Source organism: Hippopotamus amphibius, chromosome 17, assembly GCF_030028045.1.
Source record: "Hippopotamus amphibius kiboko isolate mHipAmp2 chromosome 17, mHipAmp2.hap2, whole genome shotgun sequence".
Taxonomy (NCBI): Eukaryota; Metazoa; Chordata; class Mammalia; order Artiodactyla; family Hippopotamidae; genus Hippopotamus; species Hippopotamus amphibius.
Genome location: NC_080202.1, coordinates 50,920,574 through 50,940,628, shown reverse-complemented (window position 1 = coordinate 50,940,628; position 20,055 = coordinate 50,920,574). Strand labels below are relative to the sequence as shown.

The 20,055-nt window shown below is 38.8% G+C and overlaps 1 protein-coding gene and 1 pseudogene across 1 annotated transcript in view; one reads left to right on the top strand and one right to left on the bottom strand.

Moving 5' to 3' along the window:
• The window catches only part of LOC130839628 (integrin beta-3-like), a 192,402-nt gene that overhangs the window by 133,315 nt on the left and 39,032 nt on the right, over window positions 1-20,055 (top strand). The gene's annotated exons all lie outside the window — the stretch shown is intronic.
• Window positions 13,949-15,179, bottom strand: LOC130839832 (voltage-dependent anion-selective channel protein 1-like; annotated as a pseudogene).

Below are 20,055 nucleotides of genomic sequence, written 5' to 3'. Positions count from 1 at the left end.
GAGAGAATGGAGATTCTCAGAATGAAATTAGACAATTGTACTAAGAACTAAGATAAAGACAAAAACCTAATTTTAAATACCAAGGCGGTGTGTCATCTGGAGAATAGAGCAGAGAGTCTGAGCAGATCAATAGTGTTGCTTATAAGTATGTTAAGATAAAATAAACTAAAGATGGACGGAAGACAGGGGGAACAGAAGAGCATAGTGTGATTGGAAATATGCAAATAAAAAGAAAGGAATAGAAATGTATAAAAGATAGAGATGAAAGGAAGGTAGGAGAGCTATATAGTCCATACTACCAAAAACTTAGCTAGAAATAGAAGAATATAAAAAGGCAAAAAAATTAAAATAGTATAAAAAATAGAATTAAAAAAATATGTTATAAAACTTGTAGATCCCTTAGGAGTAAGATCGTAATTAATAAAGGAAAAGAAAAAAGAAAAAGAAAAAAAGCCAGAACTGAATGGACCAGTTCGATAGAATTGATACTAATATTTCTGTTTCCTTAGAGTCTCAGCTGTAAGTGTCCTTCTACTTGCCTTGGGTTTTTTGTATTCTTCTGTGACCAGCAGAGCTTCCTTTATTGTTCGTCTGTAAGCGTTGGTGTGTGGGGAGGGAGAGGGTACACTAGTGGCTCCTTCCCTTGGGAGTGAGTGAGCCGTGGCGCACTGTTGTTTCAGTCAGGCTTGGAGGTGCCTGTTGCAGAGGGATGCCGGTGGCTCAGGTGTAAACAGAATGTCTCAGAGTTGGGCCTCTCTCCAGGCTTCTTTGTTCTCAGCAGCCTCCCTGCTGCCGGCATTCCAAGGGGGTTTAAGCCAGCCCTGCCCGAGGGCCTGAGGGTCCCTGTTATCCCTGAGTGCTTTAGGTGGCCCACAGGGGTCCCTGCTGTGCCCACTGCCGGTGCCGAAAGAGAGAGAGAGAGGCTATGCCCACAGTTCCTCCCCCCCACCCGTGAGCCTGCAGCATCCAGCTGCCATCATGGCCGGGCAGCTCTCAGGGGCAGGCACTCCTCACCACGAATCTCTTCCCTCCTGTCCTCTCAGTCCGTCACCTTACTGGCAACAATTTTTCTCACCTTGAACCATCTCTCCAGTTCCCACGCTCCCACTCCTGGACCCTCTGTTCAGCTGTGAATCGACGTCTCAGTCTGGGAATGCTGAGCTGTGGTGCAGACCCTCCGTGTATTTCTCACTCCCTTCCGTCTGCCACAGCTCAGCCGCTTCACCCTCTCTGAGCCATCATAGATGCCTCCGTACTGGTTATGTCGGGATCCTTGGGGTCCTTTCTGGTGTCCAAGGTCATCTGCTGTTGTTCAGTTGGTTCTTTGTGGGAATTATTGCATCTTTTGGTGCATTGCCAATGAATCTGTGGAGAGGGATGCATTCCACATCCCTCTACTTCGCCGCCATCTTTTTTCCCCCTGTATATACATTTTCCTTATCCACTCATCAGTTGATGGGCATTTGGGTTCTTTTTACCTGTTGGCTATAATAAACATTTCCAAACAAACACAAAAGTGGAAAGAATAATATAATTGTTCTTTCTCACATGTTCCTGTCACCTAGATTCAACAAGTATAAGGATTTTGTTATACTTGTTTCCTCTTTGTTTTTATTTTTCTGACTGAAGTAGTTCAAAGCAAGTTCCAAAATCACTTTGTCTTGACATCCTTCCATATGCATCTCTTAAAAATATGGACCATTTTTCCCTGGCCAGGGGTGGAGCCTCTAGGGTGGAGCAGGATGCTGGACCAGGAGAGAATTTCCTAGCCCCAGGGAATATATCAGTGTGAGCTCTCCTGGAGTTTTCCATCTCGACATTGAGACCTGGCTCCACTCAACTGCCTGCAGGCTCCAGTGCTGGATGCCCCATGACAAACAACCAGCAAGACAGGAACACAGCCACACTCATCAGCAGACAGGCTGCATAAAAAGTCATACTAAGCTCACAGACACCCCAAAACATACTCCCTGATGTGGCCCTGCCCATCAGAGGGACAAGACTTAGCTCCACCTACCAGAGTGCAGGCACTAGTCCCTCCCACCAGGAAGCCTACACAAGCCCCTAGACCAATCTCACCCACTAGGGGGCAGACACCAGATGCAAGAGGAACCACGACCCTGCAGCCTGTGGAAAGGAGACCACTGACACAGTAAGTTAGACAAAATGAGATGACAGAGGAATATGTTGCAGACAAAGGAGCAAGGTAACAACCCACAAGACCAAATAAATGAAGAGGACATAGGCAATCTACCTAAAAAAGAATTCAGAGTAATGATAGTAAAGATGATCTAAGATCTCAGACATAGAATGGAGGCACAGATCCAGAAGATACAAGAAATGTTTAACAAGGACCTAGAAGAACTAAAGAACAAACAAACAGTGATGAAGAACACAATTACTGAAGTGAAGAATGCACCAGAAGGAATCAATAGCAGAATAACTGAGGCATAAGAACAGATAAATGAGCTGGAAAACAGAATAGTGGAAATAACTGCTTTGGAGCAGAATAAATAAAAAACAATGAAAAGAAATGATGACAGTTTCAGAGACCTTTGGCACAACATTAAATGCACTAACATTTGAGTTATAGGGGTCCCAGAAGAAGAATAGAAAGAGAAAGGGTCTGAGAAAATATTTGAAGAGATTGTAGTCAATAACTTCCCTAACATGGGGAAGGAAATAGTAACCCAAGTCCAGGAAGCACAGAGAGTCCCATAGAGGATAAATCCAAGGAGAAACACACTGAGACACATATTAATCAAACTACCAATAATTAAATACAAAGAAAAATATTAAAAGCAGCAAGGGAAAAGCCACAAATAACATACAGGGGAATCCCCATAAGGTTATCAGCTGATTTTTCAGCAGAAACACTGCAGGCCAGAAGAGAGTGGCATGATATATTTAAAGTGAATAAAGGGAAAACCCACAACCAAGATTTACTCTACCCAGCATTCAGAATCAATGGGGAAAGCAGAAGCTTTACGGACAAGCAAAAGCTAAGAGAATTCATCACCACCAAACCAGCTTTACAACAAATACTAAAGAAACTTCTCTAGGTGGGAAACCCAAAGAGAAGAAAAAGACCTACAAAAACAAACCCAAAAACAATTAAGAAAATGATAATAAGAATGTACATATCAATAATCACCTTCAATGTAAAAGGATTAAATGCTCCAACCAAAAGACACAGTCTGGCTGAATGGATATAAAAAGAAGACCCATATTTACACTGTCTAAAAGAGCTAGGGACACATACAGACTGACAGTGAGGGGATGGAAAAAGATATTCCATGCAAATAGAAATCAAAAGAAAGCTGGAGTAGCAATACTTATATCAGACAAAATAGACTTTAAAATAGAGACTATTAGAAGAGACAAGGAAGGACACTACATAATAATTAAGGAATCAATCCAGGAAGATATAACAATTGAAAATATTTGTGCACCCAACATTGTCTTATGTCAATATACAAGACAAATGCTAACAGCCATCAAAGGGGAAATCGACAGTAACACAATAATAGTGGGGGACTTTAAAACCCCACTTACACCAATGGACAGATCATCCAGACAGGAAATTAATCAGGAAACAAGCCTTAAATGACACATTAGACCAGATAGATTTAATTGATATTTATAGGCCATTCCACCCGAAAGCAGCAGAATACACTTTCTTCTCAAGTGCACATACAACATTCTCCAGGATAGATCAAATTTTGGGTCACAAATCAAGCCTTGGTAAACTTAAGAAAATTGAAATCATATCAAGCATCTTTTCCAGCCACAATGCTATGAGATTAGAAATCACATACAGAGGAAAAACTGTAAAAAACACAAAGACATGGAGGCTAAACAATATGCTACTAAATAATCAATGGCTCATTGAAGAAATCAACAAGGAAATAAAAAAACACCTAGAAATAAATGACAACAAAAACATGATGACCCAAAACCTATGGGATGCACCAAAAGCAATTCTAAGAGGGCAGTTTATAGCAATACAGTGCTATCTTAAGAAACAAGAAAAATCTCAAATAAACAATCTAACCTTACACCTAAATCAACTAGAGAAAGAAAAACAAACAAAACCCAAAGTTAGTAAAAGGAAGGAAATCATAAAGATCAGAGCAGAAATAAATGAAATAGAAAGAAACAAAACCATAGCAAAGATCAATGAGAAGATCTTTGACAAGGTAATCTAAATTGATAAACCTTTAGCCAGACTCATCAAGAAAAAAAGGGGTCTCTCGACTGGGAAGATCCCACATGCTGAGGAGCAACTAAGCCCACAACTACTTGCACTCTAGAACCCATGATCCACAGCTACTGACCCCTGGTGCTGCAACTACTGAAGCCCATGCACGTAGAGCGTGTGCTCAACAAGGGAAGCCACTGCAATGCGAGGCCTATCACTGCAACAAAGAGTAGCCCCCGCTCGCCAGAACTCGAGAAAGCCTGCATGCAGCAACAAAGACCGAATACAGCCAAAAAAAAAAGAAAGAAAGAAAGAAAAAAAGAAAAAGAGAGGACTCAAATCAATAAAATTAGAAATGAAAAAGGAAAAGTTATAGCTGACACCACAGAAATACAAGGGATCATAAGAGACTACTACAAGCAAATATATGCCAATAAAATGGACCAGCTGGAAGAAATGGACAAATTTTTAGAAAGGTACAACCTTCCAAAACTGAACCAGGAATAAATAGAACATATGAACAGACCAGTCACAAGTAATGAACTTGAAACTGTGATCAAAAATCTTCCAACAAACAAAAGTTCAGGACCAGATGGCTTCACAGGTGAATTCTGTTCAACATTTAAAGAAGAGCTAACATCATACTTCTCAAACTCTTCTAAAAACTTGCAGAGGGTAGAACACTCCCAAGCTCATTCTGCAAGGCCACCATCACCCTGGTAGCAAAATCAGACAAAGATATCACCAAAAAAGAAAATTACAGGTCAATATCACTGATGAACATAGATGCAAAAATCCTCAACAAAATACTAGCAAACAGAGTCCAACAACACATTAAAAGGATCATACACCATGATCAAGTGGGATTTATCCCAGGGATGCAAGAATTCTTCAATATACGCAAATCAATCAATGTGATACACCATATTAACAATTGAAGAATAAAAACCATATGATCAAAAGAATAAAATACCTAGGAATAAGTCTACCTAAGGAGGCAAAAGATCTGTACTCAGAAAACTATAAGACACTGATGAAAGAAATCAACAGTGACACAAACAGATGGAGAGATAAACCATGTTCTTGGATTGGAAGAATCAATATTGTGAAAATGCCTATACTACCCAAAGCAATGTACAGATTCAATGTAATCCCTATCAAATTACCAATGGCATTTTTCACAGAATTACAACAGAAAATTTTACAATTTGTATGGACACAGAAAAGACCCTGAAGAGTCAAAGCAATATTGAGAAGAAAAATGGAGCTGGAGGAATCAGATTCCCTGACTTCAAACTATACTACAAAGCTACAGTAATCAAGAGAGTATGGTACTGGCTCAAAAACAAAAATATAGATCAATGGAACAGGATAGAAAGTTCAGAGATAAAACCACACACTATGGTCACCTAATCTATGACAAAAGAGGCAAGAATATAGCAATACAATGGAGAAAAGACAGTCTCTTCAGTAAGTTGTGCTGGGAAAACTAGACAGCTATATGTAAAAGAATGAAATTAGAACACTGCCTAACACCATACACAAAAATAAACTGAGAATGGATTAAAGTCCTAAATATAAGGCCAGATGCTATAAAACTCATAGAGGAAAACATAGGCAGAACACTCTTTGACATAAATCATAGCATGATCTTTTTTGACCCACCTCTTAGAGTAATGAAAATAAAGATAAAAATAAACAAATGAGATCTAAGTAGACTTAAAAGCTTTTGCACAGCAAAGGAAGCCATAAACAAAACAAAAAAGACAACCCTCAGAATGGGCGAAAATATTTGCAAACAAAGCAACTGACAAGGGATTAATCTCCAAAATATACAAACAGCTCATGCAGCTTAATATCAAAAAAAAAAAAAAAAAAAAAAACCCAATCAAAAAAGGGCAGAAGAGCTAAATAGATATTTCTCCAAAGAAGACATACCGATGATCAACAAACACATGAAAAGATGCTCAACATCACTGTTAGAGAAATGCAAATCAAAACTACAATGAGCTGTCACCTCATACCAGTCAGAATGGCCATCATCAAAAAATGTACAAAAAATAAATGCTGGAGAGGGTGTGGAGAAAAGGGAACCCTCTTGCACTGTTGGTGAGAATGTAAATTGATACAACACAGTATGGAGGTTCCTCAAAAAATAGATCTACCATATGACCCAACAATCCCACTCCTGGGCATATACCCGGAGAAAACCATAATTCAAAAAGATGCATGCACCCCAGTGCTGCACTGTTTACAATAGCCAGGACATGGAAGCAACCAAAATGTCCATCAACAGAGGAATGGATAAAGAAGATGTGGTACATATATATACAATGGAATATTACTCAGCCATAAAAAGGAATGAAATTGTGCCGTTTGCAGAGACTTGGATGGACCTGGAGACTGTTAACAGAGTGAAGTAAGTCAGAAAGAGAGAAACAAATATCACTTATATCACTTATATGTGGAATCTAGAGATAGAGTTGGACTTATTTGCAAAGCAGAAATAGAGACACCAGCATAGAGAACTAATTTATGGTTACCAAGGAGGGAAGAGGGGGTGGAATGAATTGGGAGATTGGGATTGACATGTATAGACTACCATGTATAAAATAGATAACTAACTGAGCTCTACTCAGTGCTCTGTGGTGACCTAAATCGGAAGGAAATCTAAAAAGAGGGGATATATGCACATGTATAGTTGATTCACTTTGCTACACAGCAGAAACTAACACAACAGTGTAAAGCAACTGTACTCCAATAAAAATTACTTTTGTATATGTCCAAATAGCAATGAAAAAAAAGGACCATTTTTTTACATTACTGCAATGCCATTGTATAGTTTAATTTTATATTTTATATTTCCTACTTATCTCTAAAATATTTTTTTACAGTTTGTTCAAATAAAACACCAAAGAAAGTTTACACACTGCGTCTGTTATGACACTTAAATCTCAGGGGATATACAGCTGTTCCTCCTCTCTCCCCCTCTTTTATTCAGGCTTCCATTTATTGAAGAAACTGTCTTTTGCCAGTTGTCTTGTAGAAATTCCCACATACTAAATTTGTTTTCTCATGTGTCTTGTTCCTCTAGCAGCTGTGTTCCCTATGAAGTGGAAGTCAGCTCCAATGGCTTAATTATTTTCAGTTTCAACATTGTTTGACAAGAATGCTTCATATGTGATACTGTGCACTTCACGTTCCCTTCCATCATGAAACACAGATCTATTCTATCTTTTTGAAAATGGCTGTAAAGTTGTCTCAAATTACTTATTTAAAATTCTATCATCATTCCCTATAATTTGAGATGCCATCTTAACTATATACTTAATTTCTGTATGTACTTGACTATTTTTGAAGTTTATATTCTGTCCTATTGGTCTACTTATTCATGAGCTAATCGTAAATTGCTTTGAATATAACAGCTTTATCATGTTTTAATATAGGTAGGTCTAACGCCTCACCCCCCTTCCCTAGACATATACATGTATATGGCTTCTCTCCACCACCCCCAAGATCTGGCTATTCTTTATGGGAATGTCTTTTTTGTGTGACTTTCGTTAGTACGATATTTGTCTAGGTTGTTTTTTTTTTAATCTTCCATTTGCTGTGTAACATATTCCCAAGTGAGACGATTATTGATTTCTTAGGATTTGGGAATCACTTAGGTTGTCAGAGCACTTACCGCATGTAGCTGCTTATTACCATGCCAAGTTAAAACCCCAACATGATGAAGAAATATGAAGGCATATGGTACACCATTATTTCCTGTTTTCTTTGGTACAGAAATACCAACTACCCTTTCAAATTTAGACTGAACATCAAAATCTTCCACATTCAATGTAGATGTGCATTATTCTGAGTCAAAATTAGACCACGTGATCATGTGCATGCTTGGCTGTAGCTCGGGCCTCCATAGGTATAGATGATGTCATACATGCCTCAGTAGCTGTGTACCAGTAAGAGTGCCCCATGGGCATCATGAGCTACCCATTAAGAAGCTCAGGAAAGAGAGGGAGCACCTCTGCCTGGCACTATGCTTACCTCCCTAGGTTCCTGTTTTCCTTAGACTTTGGACTAGTAATTCCTTGCTCTCTTATCAGTTCTTCAGTGCTTTCAAGAAGATGCTTGTTATATTTTATCCAAAATTTTAGTTGTTTTAAGCGAAAAGGTTAATCTGAGTAACACAGTCCTCCAAATAAATGCAAACAGAACTTGCTAGCCAATTTTTGTTAGGAGTTAAGGTATCTTACCCAGGAGTTCAAAAAAACAATATTAAACTTTACTCATTTACTCATTTTGATTTATTTTACCATTTGCTGTAAATAATTGAGAACTTGCTTAACCATCATGAATATTTCACTTCTAATTCTAACACCCTTATTGATCCCCTTGGCACATATGAACAGACCTTAGTAAATCTTGGTCTTCTTCACAGGACTGATAATCATAATGCACAGGAAATAATATCAATGGTCACACTTTAGAGCCAATAAGTTTTTCTTACAGTCTTTTCTTTTTCACAAGGTGGGATTATTGATGTCGATAAAGTGGGTGCTCTTTTGCAAAGCATAGGGATGAAACTTACAGAAAAAGAAATTCATGATCTGACACGCCATCTACCAGTTGATGGTGAGTATTTAAGATATGTTTGAATTGCTCAGGATATCTGAAGAATATGGGCTTGTATAAAAATAAATCTCTGAAAACCCTTATTTGGCACTGAGATAGAAAAGATTAAAGGTGACTCAAGACTGAAAGTAAACATGTTTTGTTCCTTGACATTTTCAGCAACTCTGTTTCAGTTGAGAATATGACCAGGGCCACTATTAGCCTTGAATAGAAGTAGAGAAGGACAGTGCTGTGAGGACAGGGGAATGGTATGCGTAGAACAGAAGAAACCTTAACACAGGAAATTTTTTTTTTTTTTGAAACGTGAGAAAGGAGAGCATGGCCAAGAGCGGGAAGTTACTTTAAAGGAAAAAAAAAGAAACAAAGAGTTCTATCCCCACCATTATTTCCAGGGACATTTAGGACGGCAGAATAAGAGAGGAATGAGAAGTGTGGGACCTATTTCCTATGCCAGGTGAGCAAGTCAAAGTCCTTCAGATACCCCAGAAGGGGAAAGGACCATGAAGCATTAAGGTTGGAATGTAAGGAATGCCCGAATGCCCAGCCACTCACTTAATGCTTCTGCTTACATTCTCACATTCCTGAACCAAACTCTGTGGTCCAAGGACTATGTTCCCAGACTTCTAATCTCCCTTGGTGGCCTAGAGACAAATCTAAACTTTAGTCAATTCTAAATTAGGGTTAAAGTAATTCATAAACCGAAAGTTAAAGATATAAACCTGAGAATACTCCAGTGAGGCTAAGAAGTGTCCGGAACAGTCCCTATTTTACAACCTTAGTTGAATTAATACTTGCTCATCTCATTAAGGTGCATTTAATTCCATCATTGTGTAGGATAGCACTGTTCCCTAAAATATATTTTTGTTAATTTATTCTATAATTTTTTACCACTTTCAGTCTACCAGAAAGAATATGCAGGTGGTCTTTGTTGTCTTATTTTCTTTGCTTGGGATGACGTATCCAGTAGGAAAAGTGAGACTAGATATGGAACCATCAGTTATCATAATAGAAAACTATTTTTTAGCTTAAGAGGCCTATGTGAGATTATAATGGTACTTTTTTAAGATTGCTCAAATGAGCAGAATTATGAAAGAATAAAAACATATATAGCTATTATATGGGACTATCATCTAGTCTTGCCATTGATTCCTGTTCCTCGCTTTGAAATAATAACTTAAGATCAACCAAGACAATGAAAAAGATTGTTAGATAAAAAAGTATACATGAAATAAAATGAATATATGGAATGATTAAGCCTTTTAATCATTTGATTATCAGTTACTAAAATTGACTTAGTAATCCATTGATTACTATGAAAAATATGCCAATCATTAGAGTTGGGAAATTGACCTCAAAATGATGAATATTTTATTCACGTAAATCAAGAGTAAACCAGTCTGCCTAGGTCAGTGAAAATGAAAGGAAATTAGTAATTAGATTCTCAGTAAAGAAAAAGATAATTTCAAAAATCCAATTAAAACAGTGGTGAATAATAGATTCTAATTTTAAACTTTGCTCTCTTCACCCCAGTCAAACTAGTATTTGGTTCTCCAAAGTCTAAAGCTAAAAATCAGTTCCTGTATAGAGAGGTGAGTTCTGAATCTCACACCTTTAGAATTTGTTTTCCTACATGACAGTGCATCAAAGCAAGTATTAAAACAGGCACATATATAACCAGTAGAATAATTTTTCTTCGTGTACTTTGTATTCATTAGGGGATGAGTAGGATAAAATTCAATGACCAATAAGTGCTACTGTGCAAAGCGGCATAAATCCGTTAAGAAGAATCTCACAGTTATGAAACTTTGCATATGGATAGGTACTAGTTGATATTGAGGAATTATTGTTAATGTTCATAGTTGTTATAATGGCATTGTTACATAAAAAGTTAGAGATGTGTACTGAAGCACTTGTAGGTGAAATTACATGACTTCTGAGATTGGCTTTCTGATGATCACTTTCACAATTTTGATAATTGTTGAACTGTTAAATCAACATGGGAGCTGATTATAGTATTTTCTGTATTTTTGAATATATGTGAAAATTCTATAATAAAAATTTTAAATGGTCAGAAAAAAAGAAAAAGAAGACTCTCAAATGTGTGCTTGCCCTCCAACACTCCAGTTGAGCAGTACATAACCAGAGGGGTCCAAATCATTAATATGTGTTCTAAACCAGTATGATAATTTCCTAGTCATCTCTCATGCAGGTTTTTTTTTATAAGAAAGGCTTTTTTAAAAATTAATTAATTAATTAATTCATGTATTTTATTGGCTGTGTTGGGTCTTTTTTTGCTGTGCATGGGCTTTCTTTAGTTGTGGTGATTGGGGGCCACTCTTCATTGTGATGCGCGGGCTCCTCGTTGCCGTGGCTTCTCTTGTTGTGGAGCACAGGCTCTAGGTGCATGGGCTTCAGTAGTTAAAGCACATGGGCTCAATAGTTATGGCTCAAGGGCTCTAAAGTGCAGGCTCAATAGTTGTGATGCACAGGCTTAGTTGCTCCACGGCATGTGGGATCTTCCTGGAGCAGGGATCGAACCCGTGTCCACTGCATTGGCAGGCGGATTCTCAACCACTACGCCACCTAGGAAGCCCTCTCATGCAGTTCTCTATTTTCCAAAGGAGGCATGGCAGAATGCATAGTCATTTTGAAATGATCAGCAGCATCCTGGCCAATTTCAATGGCACAAAGGGTGATAACTAGTTCATACTCAATACAGAGGTACAAACTTGGCCTTCTCCCTACCTCTTACTCACTTAAAATCACTGCCATTCCCCCCACCTCCCCACCCCCCGCCAAACCATCCTAATTGTACCTTATGCCCAATAAAGCATAATACTCTTCTTCACTTTATTACTTTTTTATGATTCATTACCTTTTGTATATTTAATAGTGTTATACTCAAAGACTTCATGAAGCCCTAGAGTACAGGGGAGCAAGTCTATACATTCAGTTCATTGCTCTAGAATTTTAAGGTTAAAGAGAAATACATATCTATTTTTATAAATAAGTGTAGTTTTAATAGAAGAAAAAAATCACCAATGTATGTGATCAGAAATTCCAAGATAGGTGTGATGGCCAAAGGAACTAGAGATAGATACCTTAGAAAAAGGTAGAAAGATAAGAAAGGTGGTCCCCATAAACTCATATCTGACAAATGTGGTTGGAGCAGAGCTGACAAGTTGATACAGAGCTAAATCAACATCATTGGAACATTTCACCATGCTTTTAAGATAGAAAGACAACCTAAAAATTTAAGAGCTACATTCAAGACTCCATTTTTCCAAGGGACAAAGATCCCCCACCTTAACTAAAATGGAGTTGATATTTAATATCTGGGGTTTATATACTTATACTTCAGTCCAATAAAGTGATGGTGCTAGTGCACTTTGGTTGATCTCTTATTTCCCAGCTTATCCTCTTTTTTGTTTGTTTTTTATATGAATCTTTGGCATTGTTACCTTGTTTTGGCTTTTCTTGTAGCTAACGGGAAGGTTGAGCTTAACAAATTGATGGATGCAGTGACAGCTGTTACAGGTTAGTAAACAATTCCTGTGAATCTAAGGTCCCAATTCTTATAGTAAATTATATTTTAATGCTCCATTCCAACTGCCTTTTAAGTCTGCCATTTTACCACATTTTATTAGAGAAAAATCTCTATTCAATTGCCTAGACTATGGATCGGCAAACCACGACCCTTGGGCCAAGTCTACTTCTGTTTTTGTAAACAGCTTTATTGGAACATGACTATGCCCATTAGTCTATGTATTGTTTATGGAAGCGTTTACACTACACTGAGAGGGCTACGTAGTTGTGACAGAGATCATATGCCCTGCAAAGCCTAAAATACTTACTACATTTTACTAGCTTTTACTGGAAAGTTTGCTGACTTCTAGCCTAGCGTTTAATTTAGATAGAGTGACCTCATATCCTAGTTTTCTTTACCATTATGGTTTACCAGAGGTAGATTAATTTTAACTAATTATTTTTAATACCATCTTTTACTCTGAGTAGTCCTTGTTTACATGATAAATTACATGGACATTCTAACTTTAGATTATCTACATTATATACTTCAGTGCAATGCCTTGATAGAGAATTCCTTATTCTCTGAGATTTACTGCAAACAATACTTCAGTATGCATAATCTGAGTATCATGAAGAGAAATTACCTTGCTACAGTTGTAGCCCCCAATTATAATACCAGGCAAGCTAGCCCAGAATTCATAGAACTGAAAGGCTCATGGACCCGCTTACAATGTTTGAATCACACCATTTATAAATTATTTTAAAACACACAGCAAGGGGACTTTGCCTGGCAGTCCAGTGGTTAAGACTCCACACTTCTACTGCATGGGGCATGCATTTGATCCCTGGTCAGGGAACTAAGATCCCACATGCTGCACGGTATGGCCTAAATAAATAAACATTAATCTAAAAATAAGTAAATAAAATACACAGCAAGAAGCATAGGGGAAAATATGGAATAAATTAACAAAGTGAGGGTAGGGTGTATAGATGGACCACACTACCTGAATTTGGGGTACATAATGTGCATAGTAAGTTTTTTTTTTTTTTTAAGGTTTCAGTATTTTATTCAAGTTTTCTTTTAAGTGATGTTAATTACAGCATTTGAAGGGGAGGATCTAATTCCACACAAAATGGAAGACTCTAAAATGTACCCATTAAACTGCTAAAAAAGAAACTGAGTGGCAAGAATACACCAGAAGTTCAATTTAGATTCTGAGTGTCGTCACTGTGTGATTACAGTCACAGAGACTCTTCCCAGGTTGCAGCTGGCGCTCTTAGAAGCTATTTCATACTCTGGTGCAAGGGTAAAAAGCCACATGAGAGGGCATTAAGTTCTGAATTATTGGCTTCATCACATCCACCTTCTCCACCCCAAAATGGCACAAAAGAAATAGCTACCACGCCCTGCAGACTACTTTTGGTGTAAAAGAGGTGATGGATTGGGATGAAAAAAGTCCCTGCCTAAAAAAAGTCCCTTTCAGATGAGTTTGTACACACCATCAAACAAAGAGCCTCTCCTCAGTTACGGTAGGAAACCAAGGTTCAATTCTCAGGAAGTCAGAATTTCACTCATTTCCTCAATATGAATTTACAAATTACAAAGTGCCAGCAAATTATCAGCTTCCACTTGCAGCCATTTCTAGTAAAAAAGAAACCTGACATCTCTAGAGGGGCCAGCCAGCTCCCCCTCAAGTCTAGAGCTGAAAGAACCTCTTTTGAAATTGGGTTTCTTCTGTACCTCTGAAAAGCTGAATCATCTTTAACTTGGAAGTCTAACATGATATTTAGCAATACTTGCATCCCAGACATACAACATTAAAAGGTACCCTAAGTTCTGAAGGTAGCTATGCTGCAAAATAGTTTAAAATTAAATGACTGTACAGTATTCATTTATGCTTGAAACTCCAGTCCTAGACCAAGCTTGTGACCACCAGCATTGATATTCTTGCCATCCAGCAGAGCTGACAGTGTCAGTTTAATACCTGGCTTTCGGGTCTGAGTATATCCTAACCCTATCAGGCTGGAGTTGTTCACTTTATGCGAGAAGCAGGCGTCAGGGTCGATCTGGTACTTGGCTGCTATTCCGAAGCGAGTGTTACTATTTCCTACTGTCCAGGCCAGATTAACAGCAGTCTCCAACTTCTTGTTCACTTTCTCATAAATGGAGCCGCCAACCTCTGTCCCATCATTTACATTAGTGTGAAGCTGGAACTCATCGGTCTTGTAGCCAACAGCAAAGTTGCTCTGGGTCACTTGAGACTTTGCGGTCTCAAAGGTCATCTGGTAGCCAGCCAGCCAGCCCTCATAACCCAGCACCAGAGCACCCCGGGTGGAAGGCCCGGCAATGTCGAAATCCACGTCACAGCCCCCCAGGTTGATATGTTCCCGCTTGTACCCTGTCTTGATTTTAGCATTTTTTTCCCCAGTGTTTGGTGAGAAGGATGAATCGAGGGTCAGCTTTCGGCCATGTGCAAGCCGATCTTCCACAGTAATCTCCGTGCCTAGTCTGTTGTCAGTGTTCCTTTTCTCCGTAAACGTCAGACCGTATTCGGTCCATCTGTACTTGGTTTCCAGACTGCCCGTCACTTTGGTGGTCTCGGTGTTGGCTGAACCTGAGCTTGTAAATTCCAGTCCATTCTCAGATTTTGTTTTCCAATCAAGTTTTATTAAGGCAAATCCATAGCCCTGGCAGATTTGCCGAGATCCGCATACATGGGAGGCACAGACATCTTCTGCTCAGAAGCGGCGGCAGTGGGCTCCGCAGCTGCTACGGCGGGGGCCAGAGTAAGTTTTGTGTCTCTCTCTGCTGCATGACTTATCCCTGCTGCTGCTGTAATTACACAATCAGAGTTGAGGTTCAAGCATGGGCCCACAGAAAGAGCTCTAACCAATGACGCAAACTTGTTCTTTCAGAGACACAAGGACACGCACATCTAACTAATGCTGTACCTTGCCAATATGGCTGATGAAGAGCCATTGGTTTTGTGTTTTGGGGGCAGAGAACACATGAGGCCTAACTGGGTGTCACCAATGTGTGGCCAAATTAAAGTCATTTGAGTAATGAGTCTCATGCATATTTACTATATCCTAAATATGTAGTGCCTTTTTTAGTGGCTCAAGCAACTTTTGTGTGAGTTATGAGTTAAGTTTTATTTGGGACAAAATGGGGACTCTAGCCTGTGAGACAGAATCCCGGATAGCTCTGAGAAACTGTTCCAAAGAGGCAGGGGGGGAGATTAGTTTATATGTGATCTTGGTGAAGGAGGAGTACATTCAGTCAAACACATATTTTTGTAGGGGGTTTCTGCTAGTCACGAGGAGCAGACGTCACCATGTAGGAATTTAGTGCTTTTCTAGATATGAGGAGATGCAAGGGTTGGGCTCATAAAATCAGCTCCTGAAAACACCTATCTGAAGACCTGTTCCATGCACCCGTTTTCCAAAGCACAGAGCGCCTCATTCCTGGTCTCCACCCTGAGTTCCCTTCAGGGGATGTTGAAAGTCAGCAGCTGCAGCAGCACGGTGTAATTTGATCCTTGTAGAGGCAGATGGCAAGAGCCCAGGGCAAGTGCCAGTTTATGGTTGACAGGGCGCCTTCATGGTCATAAATTTGACCCTGCTTTGGGAGGCGTTTCGTGACCATTTCATCCCACGGTTCTAGGAAGGCTCATTCCTAGGTCTGGCAAAGATTTTTCTGATAGGCCACTCAATGTGTTATTACTAGCCCAGTAATAACACATTTGTCTTTTCAACAGAAGTCAGAGTTCTCTGGACCACCTGTATTCCTAATCTGTTATGGTCCAGGGAAAAATTCCCTCTTGTTGTATCTCCCCATGTCTAGAAAAACACTATTAGAATCATTGATCACGTATAGAAGTATATATCTGATCAACTGCTTCAAGTCAGCTAGTCATCATTTTTGTCGGTGGTTCAGTCACACATTTAGGTAATACAAGAAACAATAATCTTGTGAAACAGGCAAAATACAAATAATATAGCTTATAGCATTAATAGAGTTATAAGCAAATATTTAAGCCAAGAGCTTCCCACGCCAAACCAGTTTTTGAAGAGGTTGTTAAGACTTGGGAGTGGGTGGCTCAAGCAATTTTCATGTATCATAAGTATTTAGAACTTCTTACATATTTAGTTTAACAGGTATATTTAGTGAACAGGTTCTTCATGTATATTTAAGACCTCATGAATATTAGGTATTGCTCAGTCCTTTCATCCCTTTCTATCCAACATATACATCCTGTACTTAAAAAGTACACATCTAGGGCTTCCCTGGTGGCGCAGTGGTTAGGAATCTGCCTGCCAATGCAGGGGACACGGGTTTGATCCCTGGTCCAGGAAGATCCCACATGCCACAGAGCAACTAGGCCTGTGCGCCACAACTGCTGAGCCCACGTGCTGCTACTGCTGAGCCCATGTGCTGCAACTGCTGAGGCCCGCATGCCTAGAGCCCATGCTCTACAAGAGAAGCCACCACAATGAGAAGGCCAAGCACCACTACAGAGAGTGACCCCTGCTCGCCGCAACTGGGGAAGGCCTGCGTGCAGCAATGAAGACCCAACACAGCCAAAAATAAATAAATAATAAAATAAATCTTGAAAAACAAAGAAAAAAAAAGTACACAACTATACTGAAAACATCTTAAGAGATTTAACCTATGTTTTGCAAACTACAAACTTGAAACTAATGTACTTAACTTCTATAATAGAATTCAGTGTTCTCAAAAGCAAATGCTCATTACACTGGATTAATATATTAAGTGATAAAGTAAAACTAAAATTACAATACTCATGATTAACGGACTAACAGAGATACTGAATTTGGGTCAGCTGTCTATAACTCGGGATCCCCCAAGCCATGTATATCTTGTTTAAATTACTTTATGTTATGTTAATAATTACAGATACTGAACTTTTTGGGTTAAGGGAACAATTTTGTTTTCGTAACGGCTGATAATACAAAATTTTCATGCTACTTTGTTCATAGCTGTTGAATCTGCTGCTGAATAGACAAATGATTTTGTTTGTTTTACATTATGGAGACTTTAGTTCATGTTAAAAATTCTTATCTACTTACATATCTTTTTCATTTGAAGGAGGAGAAGTTAATGTCAGTGATATCAAAAATAATCTGGGAAAAATGGGGATAGAGCTTACAGATAAAGAATGCTTGGAGCTAGAGGAATATCTGCCAGTTGATGGTGAGCATTTAAATAACAATATAGCCTATAGGGAACTTAGAGTTGTATTTTTTTTTTTTTTTGGGGGTACACCAGGTTCAATCAACTGTTTTTATACACATATCCCCATATTCCCTCCCTTCCTTGACGCCCCCCCCCTCGAGTCCCCCCCCACCCTCCCTGCCCCAGTCCTCTAAGGCATTTTCCATCCTCAAGTTGGACTCCCTTTGTTATACAACAACTTCCCACTGACTATTTTACAGTTGGTAGTATATATATGTCTGTGCTACTCTCTCGCTTCGTCTCAGTTTCCCCTTCACCCCCCACCCCCTCCCATACCTCGAGTTCTCCAGTCCATTCTGTGTATCTGCTTCCTTGTTCTTGTCACTGAGTTCATCAGTACCATTTTTAGATTCCGTATATGTGAGTTAGCATACAATATTTGTCCTTCTCTTTCTGACTTACTTCACTATGTATGACAGATTGTAGTTCTATCCACCTCATTACATATAGCTCCATCTCATCCCTTTTTATAGCTGAGTAATATTCCATTGTATATATATGCCACATCTTCTGTATCCATTCATTTGTTGATGGGCATTTAGGTTGCTTCCATGTCCTGGCTATTGTAAAGAGTGCTGCAATAAACATTATGGTACAAGTTTCTTTTGGGATTATGGTTTTCTTTGGGTATATGCCCAGCAGTGGGATTACTGGATCATATGGTAGTTCTATTTGTAGTTTTTTAAGGAACCTCCAAATTGTTTTCCATAGTGGCTGTACCAACTTACAGTCCCACCAACAGTGCAGGAGAGTTCCCTTTTCTCCACACCCTCTCCAACATTTGTTGTTTCCAGACTTTGTGATGATGGCCATTCTGATTGGTGTGAGGTGATACCTCATTGTGGCTTTGACTTGCATTTCTCTGATGATGAGTGATGTTGAGCATCTTTTCATGTGTTTGTTGGCCATCTGTATGTCTTCTTTGGAGAAATGTCTATTTAGGTCTTCTGCCCATTTGTGGATTGGGTTATTTGCTTTTTTGGTATGAAGCTGCATGAGCTGCTTGTATATTTTGGAGGTTAATCCTTTGTCCGTTGTTTCATAGGCAATTATTTTTTCCCATTCTGAGGGTTGCCTTTTAGTCTTGTTTATGGTTTCTTTTGCTGTGCAAAAGCTTTTAAGTTTCATGAGGTCCCATGTGTTGATTCTTGATTTTATTTCCATGATTCTAGGAGGTGGGTCAAAAAGGATGTTGCTTTGATGTATGTCAAAGAGTGTTCTGCCTATGTTTTCCTCTAGGAGTTTTATAGTGTCTGGCCTTACATGTAGGTCTTTAATCCATTTGGAGTTTCTTTTTGTGTATGGTGTTAGGAAGTGTTCTAATTTCATTCTTTTACATGTTGCTGTCCAATTTTCCCCTCACCACTTATTGAAGAGGCTGTCTTTTTTCCATTGTATACTCGTGCCTCCTTTGTCAAAGATAAGGTGCCCATATGTGTTTGGGCTTACTTCTGAGTTCTCTATTCTATTCCATTGATCTTCCTTTCTATTTTTGTGCCAGTACCATACTGTCTTGATCACTATGGCCTTGTAGTATAGTTTGAAGTCAGGAAGCCTGATTCCACCAACTCCATTTTTCCTTCTCAAGATTGCTTTGGCTATTCGGGGTCTTTTGCGTTTCCATACAAATCGTAAGATTTCTTGCTCTAGTTCTGTGAAAAATGCCATTGGTAATCTGATCGGGATTGCATTAAATCTGTAAATTGCTTTGGGTAGTACAGTCATTTTCACGATGTTGATTCTTCCAATCCAGGAACATGGTATGTCCCTCCATCTGTTTGTGTCATCTTTGATTTCTTTCCTCAATGTCTTAAAGTTTTCTGCATACAGATCTTTTGCCTCCTTAGGCAGGTTTATTCCTAGGTATTTTATTCTTTTGGTTGCAATGGTGAATGGGAGAGTTTCCTTAATTTCTCTTTCTGCTCTTCCGTTGTTAGTGTATAGGAATGCAAGAGATTTCTGTGCATTAATTTTGTATCCTGCTACTTTACTTAACTCATCAATGAGTGCTAGCAGTTTTCTGGTAGAGTCTTTAGGGTTTTCTATATATAATATCATGTCATCTGCAAAGAGTGACAATTTTACTTCTTCTTTTCCAATTTGGATTCCTTTTATTTCTTTTTCTTCTCTGATTGCTGTGGCTAAAACTTCCAAAACTATGTTGAATAACAGTGGTGAGAGTGGACACCCTTGTCTTGTTCCTGTTCTTAGAGGGAATTCTTCCAGTTTTTCCCCATTGAGAACAATGTTGGCTTTTGGTTTGTCATATATGGCTTTTATGATGTTGAGGTAATTTCCTTCTATGCCCTTTTTCTGGAGAGCTTTTATCATAAATGGATGTTGAACTTTGTCAAAGGCTTTTTCTGCATCTATTGAAATGATCATATGGTTTTTATCCTTCAATTTGTTGATATGATGTATCACATTGATTGATTTG